Raw genomic sequence first — 7401 nt, forward strand, 5'->3', positions numbered from 1 at the left:
GATTTTTTGCCGCCAGTGATCTCTGTGTTTTACAGAGGGAGAAAAAATTTCCACAAATCAGGCAGCATTCTTAATTCTCTGAAGTGCTTGCTGTTAATTTTATACCTTTACAGAACGACAAGTAAAATTCCACTTTCCAAGTAAAGAAATACAGAACGTTGTATCATAGCTTTAAAAAATTGTATTTTCTGTTCTATATAGATATCTCATCAATTTCACTTGAATGCTGCTTATAACACAGATTTTACTTTAAATAATAGTACTTAATGCCCATATGGATTTTTTGTTACCTAATAGCTTTCCTAGGTTGGTCATGGATTTTTTACTGTGCTATGTATTTTTTCAGTACTTAGTTATATGCCTGCATTCTCCAACAGACGTTCAAAATATTACTGCATTCTGATCTATTCCACTGTTTTGACACTGAAGTGCATTAAGATACTCATTATGTGTTTACAGAGGCAACTAAACAAAAAAACATGATGTTCTGGAATGAACGGGACTTTAATGGGGGAAAACCTGTTTGTTTGTAATAACTTAGTTTGTAGCTGAGAGAAAGAGAGCAACACACCTGGAATCACCTCACTGAAAATTCCAGAAATGCAAGGAGCTTCACAAAAAGTCTGCAGTTACCTTGTTTTTTAAATAACCATGCAGAGCTGACAGCTATTAGCAGTAGCAAGGACTTGCATAACGAGGACTTGAAGGAAGGCTTAGTACTATCCATGCTGGAATGATTTAAAGAGAATGAAGGCACGTATTTCTTTATGATATATTATGTAACAACAGAGAGGGCAATGTGAGGCATTCAAAAAACTACAGGACTCACACTTGATCTAATTCTTGTTATTTATCAGACAAATATTTAATAGTGCTTCCAGCAGAAAGCTTATGAAACACCAAGCATAGGAATGCTATCCGGTATAAATTAGTTTGAAACGTTTTAGGTGACGTATTCTATGTTTTGTACATCTTTATGAAAATGTAATAGGCCCTATAATTCATCTGCTTCAAACTTCTGCAATACATGCAATCTCAGATAAAAATGTCAAAATCAGTGATAGCTGGACCCTCTGGTTCACATTAGTGTGAAGAGAAAACTGCTGTTGAGCTGACACATTGATAGATTACGAGTTCTGCTGAAGAATAGCTAAAAATGGTGATTCAGTCTCGTCGCTACTATATAAGAAGAATAACAGAAGTGGTGATGATACTCATGATATCATGTCTTTTATCAAAACCCTAAAGGGTATTGGTGCATCGAACACATTCTCTTTCTGAGAGCTTCTAGTTCCAAAAAAATACCTGCGTAAGTAAATGAAACTAAATAGGCCTATTAAAAACCAGGATCACTTTATGCCCTAAATTTATTTAAACATTGATATAAATAGCAGTTTGTAAAAAGACTTTTTTTTCTGGGGGGGGGGTGATCGATCCTCTCTCTATTTTTTTTTTTTTTTTTTTTACAGTAGAGATGCTGGTCTTGTAATGACGAAATGGAGAGCTAGGAGGATTATGAAACACAAGTAACATGAAGGGCAAATCTGACTGAAAGAGAGGGAGAATATTATTCCGATTATTTAAAACTTCACTGGGTTTCTCTACTAACTTAAATCAATACAGGTCCCCTGAAATCTATATGGTGATACAGATGCATCCAAGATGCATGTAAGGTAATGCGGATCATCATCTTCTGTTAGGACAGTAAATAAAAACACTTGTATAATCATCTTTTCTGAACAGCTGCCTAATCTTTAGATATGCAGAAGAGAACTTTTAAATGAGGCACCTTAAGTACTTCTGCTATTCTGGTCCTGCTGTTATGTGAAACTTGCGTGGTCGTTAATGCTGAAGTGAAGCCAGGTTTAAACACTGACTTCTGCCCCTCAGTGCTTCATACTTCCCTGTGCTGCTGCTGCAAATCACCACAGAAGGCTCAAGATGGAGGGAACGGGGCTTGGGTGGCTTGTGCCTTCCTCCCACAAAGACCACAAAATCCTCTCGGCGCTCACTTCTGACACATCCAAGGAGTTCTGCAACAACAGAAGGGGAAACAAGGCTTCACAGTCCTCATCTTTCACTGACAGGAATAACAGGTAAGGAGAAGGAGGAAACAGAAACATGGGGGAGGACGGGGGTAACGATTTCATTTTAGAGGCTCCCCTTTTCCAAAGGGAAAGAAACCTTGACAAAAACTTCATCACATCACAGAGATGTAGACAGGTAGGCACCTCAGATTTCTGATAACTCGGTGGGTTTGTTTCAGGGAAGATTAAGCATTAATTTGATTTTTAGTTTTACATTTACCGGGGCCTCTACAGCAAGAATTTGCAGCTTCTCCTGCAATAATTAATGTTTTATGTTGCACAGGAATTTCTGATTACATTAAAAAACCCCCTCCAACAAAACTGTAACTTAAGCTGTGTTCTTAATTTGATGATGGATGGGGAAGAAAAGCAGCAAGGCAGAAAGTTTATCACCCTACACTAAAATGCAGGGAGAGCCAGAAACCGAAATCAAATTAAAAAAAAATAAAAAGGTCTCAGCCTTGTTCCGTGTTTTTCCTACAATTCTTACACATGCATTTGCCTTTTGAGTGTGCAGGCCGACATCTTTAGGATATTCAGGCAACGCATTAACACACTGTAGATACGGGAAAGAAATAAGTCAGAAATATTTGTAGAGTGTGAAGCAGTAAACAGCAACCAAGAAGAAATGTTTTACGTAATGCCATCATGGCTTGGCAGCAAAGTAGATTTATACCATGCTCTTTCAAGCCAGTAAGCCTGGTAACAAGTGAAACGGGTTAAATTTTCTGAGTTTGGAGTGCAATTGATTTATGTTTTTTCCACGGTGCTACGCAGCTCTCAAATGTGCGAGCTCCTGCGGATGGAAGTCTGCTTTTAGGACAGGCCCCGCAGTGCCAGGCTGCGGCACGGCAGGGAGAAGCCCAGGTGACTGTGGCGGGGCAGCGGCTGGCGATGCAGGGCGCAGCAGGTACCCCGCCATCCGGCCAGCCCGCCTTACGTAAGGACTTCATTTTCGCTCGCCTACAGCTGGCCGCCGCGCCAGGCACGGGAGAGGAGGCTATTCCATCATCGCCCCGTGCAGCCCCATCCCCAATGACCGCATCCTCGCATGTTTTAATTCTTTAATTATTTTCTCTTTTCCTCCTCTCCAAACAGCACATCTACACAGTGGCGTTTACCTAGTCGCTCGTGCCTCGCAGCCCATCCGGGCGGCCCGGCCCGCGCTCACCGGAGCGACGCCGAAGGGCAAGCTCCCGCTCCCGCTCCGGGCTGCGGGCCGGCTCCGGGCGGGCAGCTCTCGCTCCTCGGCGGCGGCGGCTGTGCTCCGCTCTGCGGCCAGCGGCGGGCAGCGTCCATTGCAGCTCGGCGGCTCCGCGTCCGGAGTCCGGGCGCTCCGGCACCCGGCCCCCGCTCCCCTAAACACCGCTGGCCGGGCGCGTTTATTTCTCATCCCGTCCTCTTCCCACAAATCCACCGTCTGCGGCCGCCGAGCCCCAGCGGCGGCCCGGCCAGCCCCCGAGTCACCACCGATCGCTCTCCCCTCTCGCTCTCTCTCTCTTTCCCTCTCGTTTCAAGCTCTCCCCGAGGAGGAAACAGCACGGCGGGGCCGCTCGTCCTGCGTTTCACCGCCCGGGAGACGCCGCCGCCGGAGCGCTTAAAACAAAGCGGAGAACAGTCACTTTCCACACTGTTCCCTCCCCGCGCCGAGTAACGCGGCTGGCTAGGGGAGCTCGCCTAGCAGGGCTGAAACCCAAGGGGGGCGAAGGCAGCAGAACCCACCCACCCACCCACCCAGCCAGCCCCGAGCCCCCCGGCTGCTCCCCGTTCCCGGCGCAGCCCGGCGCACCTGACAGCCCGCCGCGCGCGCTGTATTTCCCTCCCTTAGCGACAGGGGAGGCGCGCGCCGGCCGCGGCCCCGCCATTGGCGGAGCGCAGGGGCGCGGCGCGGCCATTGGCCGCGGCGGCGGCCAATGGGGCGCGCTGTATCCGGGAGGCAGCGGCTGCGGAGCTATTTAAATCCCGGCCGGTGATGTCAGCGCGGGGGGGCGGCGGTGGCTGTCAGGCCGCGTTAGGAGCCGCGCGGCCGCCGCCCCCTCCGCGGGGAGGGGCCCGGGTACCTGCGCGGCCCGCCCCGCCTCACGGGAGCCGCCAGCGCCCCGCTGCCCTCCCCGCTCGCTTGCCGCGGGTTCATCCCGGGGCGCTGGGTGCGCTCTCTGGCTGCGCTAAGCCCTCTCTCGCGGAGAAAGCAGAAGGGCCCTCTCCGCGGTGGAAGCGCTTGTGCCAGCTGTTCGGGGGTGGTACCCTCGCTGTAGTTCATTTGCACCCAGTGCCTCTCGGTGACACTGAGCCCCTCCACTCAGGAGGGACATTGAGGGGCTGGAGCGAGTCCAGAGAAGGGCAGTGAGGCTGGTGAAGGGTCTGGAGCACAGGTCCTGTGAGGAGCAGCTGAGGGAGCTGGGGGCGTTTAGCCTGGAGAAAAGGAGGCTCAGGGCTGACCTTATTGCTCTCTGTGACTCCCTGAAAGGAGGTTTTAGCCAGGTGGGGTTGGCCTCTTCTCCCAGGCAACCAGTGGCAAGACAGGAGGGCACAGCCTCAAGCTGTGCCAGGAGAGGTTCAGGCAGCGTGATGAATTTATTCACAGAGATGGTGGTTAGACATTGAAATGGACTGCCAAGGGACATGGTGGAATCACTGCCCCTGGAATTGTGATGGAAACTTACCCGTGATGTGACCAAAATGCAGACATCTTACTTACACCAAGGTGTGTCACCCATGATGGGAGCACACAGCTGGAAGATTTTCTCAGTTTGTAGGTGGATGTGTGCTGTGACCATAGTTTTTGGCCCATATATACAGGCATTTTGGTTGCCGAAAAATGTGTGTTAAGCTTTGTGGCTGCAGAAGGACATATGCAGAGGTGACATGTAGAAGTGGTTCCCTAAAAGCAGTTCTGTGGTATGGTTAAGGTGAATGCAGAGGAGGTCACTGAGCTGCATATTGTTGATGCCAAAGAGGATTTATCATGAGGAAATTAGGACCAAAAGCCATGAGGAAGGAGGCTGTCACTGAAAGCATGTTTGTTTCTTTGCTGTGGGAGGGTATGGCAAGAGAAGTAGAGGACAGCAGAAGGCTGATCATGGAGGTGGCTTCTGAGAGGTTAGGGATGGCATATCATAACTTGGGGTCCTCAAGATGAATCTGATTTTTTTTTTTTTTTTAGGACATTCTTCCACTGTGAGTCAGATGGAAAAATGCAAGAGCCTCTTTCAGGAACTGACTCCATGTGCCTTTTCAGTCCCATTGGCATTTCCTTGTCTTCTCTATTTGGGAGGCTGCTTGAAATAAAGATTAACTCACTGCATTCAGTGTGTTGTTTATGTACTGTATTTGTCCATCAGTGCCACCATACTCCAGATTTTCTGTGAGTTACCAACAACGTTCAGGAATAACACTTTTTATTATTTTGACTGCACTTTTGCCCCCTGGTTCCCAGCTCTGTTACTTCCAGGGTGACTTGGGGAAGTGTTACCTTCCTCTAAAATATCAAATTAGCAAGAGATGAAAAGCTGGGCAGAGGTGTTCATGGTGGCCCTGCTCCTGACACATGCATCTTGCTCAAATGCTTAGAACTAGTGATGAGATCTGACTTGAGAATAAATTTTTCTCTAATATGGCCAGTTGCATTTGAGGTAAAAAAAAAATGGTAAGGGGGAAGAATCCACCCCACTCAGCAAGACGGAATGTGGTTAATTTTGTAAAAGAAATCTGGGTATTTTGGGGACAAGAACCTTTGGACAGAGCCATCATCCTAGAGTAGTCTAAATGTTAAATTTGTTGGCAGGGGATAGGAGTGGAAGAGGTTAATATATGTAAGTGGAAGACAAATGGGTATTTGTGGACTTCACAGCTATGGCAAAAACTTACAGGGTTGGAAAGGAATGTGAAGAGCTCATCTCATCTATCCCATGATTTTACTACCATAAAGCAGGATCCAACCTCCCTATCTCTTTCCTGGTAAATACCCAAATTATGCAAATATCTTTAGGGATGAAACCTGATAACCTCCCCATGCATCTCTTTGAGTGCTCTGCTTTCCTTAGCTTAGGACAGTCTAGTTCTCTTTTTATGACCCTGAGAGAGGGCAGTCTCTGACTCTTCCTCACTTAGTTCCACACATCTGCTTAAGAAAGGTCTGGAGAAAAACGCCAGTAGTTATGTCAACATTTCCTCATGGTTTTTGGTTTTTTTTCTTCCTAAACAAGCATGGTGAATTAACAAAATTAATGGCAGGTGAAATTTGCAGCCCTGGGGAAAGTAGCACACACTGCAGGGGAAGATGGATGGATGGTGATGAAGTGATGACATCAGCTCTAAAGAAAAAGGTAGAGACAGCTGGGTGCAGCTCCAGTGAAAAAAGGGGAAAAAAAACCCACCCCTCCAACCTGCAAATTTTAGCAGGCTTAAGGAGAGGGATGCTGAATGATGAGCAATAAAATGCTATTGTAAATGATACTCACTGGACATTACAGTGTGTAGCAGCAGCTCAATTTCAGAGTTTTGAAGGGTGTGCAAAGATCACTGCTAGAGCTAGGTAAACAGAGACACGGAGAAACCAGGAGGCAAGTGAATAGCTGAAGCTCAGATGAGGCAGAACTCATCTGGAAATCCTTTCCCAGTCTCGACACTGCTTCTTCCTGGCCAATCTTTAGAAATCATTCCTGCTCCACACTAGTGATACAGAGTACTGTCGTTTTTCCTGTTAAGAACACATTTTGCAGAAGGGTCTATAACACAGTGTAGGATTCAGCTGAATTCAGGCTACAAGATGGGGTCACTGCAGTCCTCTGGTTTAAAACATCACCGATAAAAATCTTACTTTAAATGTTCTGGTCAGGACTAGTGAAGCTTTTCAATTTTTAAATGTGTTTTGTGTGGAAAATCCCTCTGTTAAATAATTAGCAAGTGCTCTGAGCATTACTGCATATTTTATATTTCATCTGCCTGGAAGAAATGGACAGTTCTGTTGCTATAGATTAACTGCAATCTATTTTGTAATACTCTGGCTGCTGGAAGAGAGAGACTTCTTATTTCTTCTTATTTCTTTTACATCCAATTACTCAAGGAGCGGAGCTGGGCAGGAAAAGGGTTTAGCCATACCTTTTCTTCTATTCCCAGTCCCAGTGGACATTTCAGTTTACCAAAAAAAATCTGCACAAAGTGTAAATGTGAAAACCAGAAACTGAGTGGTTCAGCAGTACAGAGAATTCCAGTGCTGGATCTTATTTTCTTGGCAGGCATTAGCTAGGATGGCTTGTTTATTTTACCTTTTACATAGCCTTATTCCACATTTTAGTGTAACTTTTCCTCAGGC

General features: G+C 46.7%; 1 long non-coding RNA gene across 2 annotated transcripts; it reads right to left on the reverse strand.

Annotated features, from left to right (window-relative positions):
- Window positions 1–1418: 1418 nt before the first annotated feature.
- On the reverse strand, window positions 1419–4383 carry LOC135296482 (uncharacterized). 2 transcript variants are annotated; one of them, XR_010358578.1, is made up of 3 exons: window positions 3877–4383; window positions 3209–3683; window positions 1419–2033 (listed from the first exon to the last, which is right to left on the reverse strand). It is a non-coding gene; the product is annotated as an uncharacterized LOC135296482 (long non-coding RNA). The 2 variants fall into 2 exon arrangements; XR_010358579.1 differs by lacking the exon at window positions 3877–4383 and adding an exon at window positions 3822–3836.
- Window positions 4384–7401: the final 3018 nt, after the last annotated feature.

The sequence above is a fragment of the Passer domesticus genome, chromosome 3 (genome assembly GCF_036417665.1).
Source record: "Passer domesticus isolate bPasDom1 chromosome 3, bPasDom1.hap1, whole genome shotgun sequence".
Classification (NCBI taxonomy): Eukaryota; Metazoa; Chordata; class Aves; order Passeriformes; family Passeridae; genus Passer; species Passer domesticus.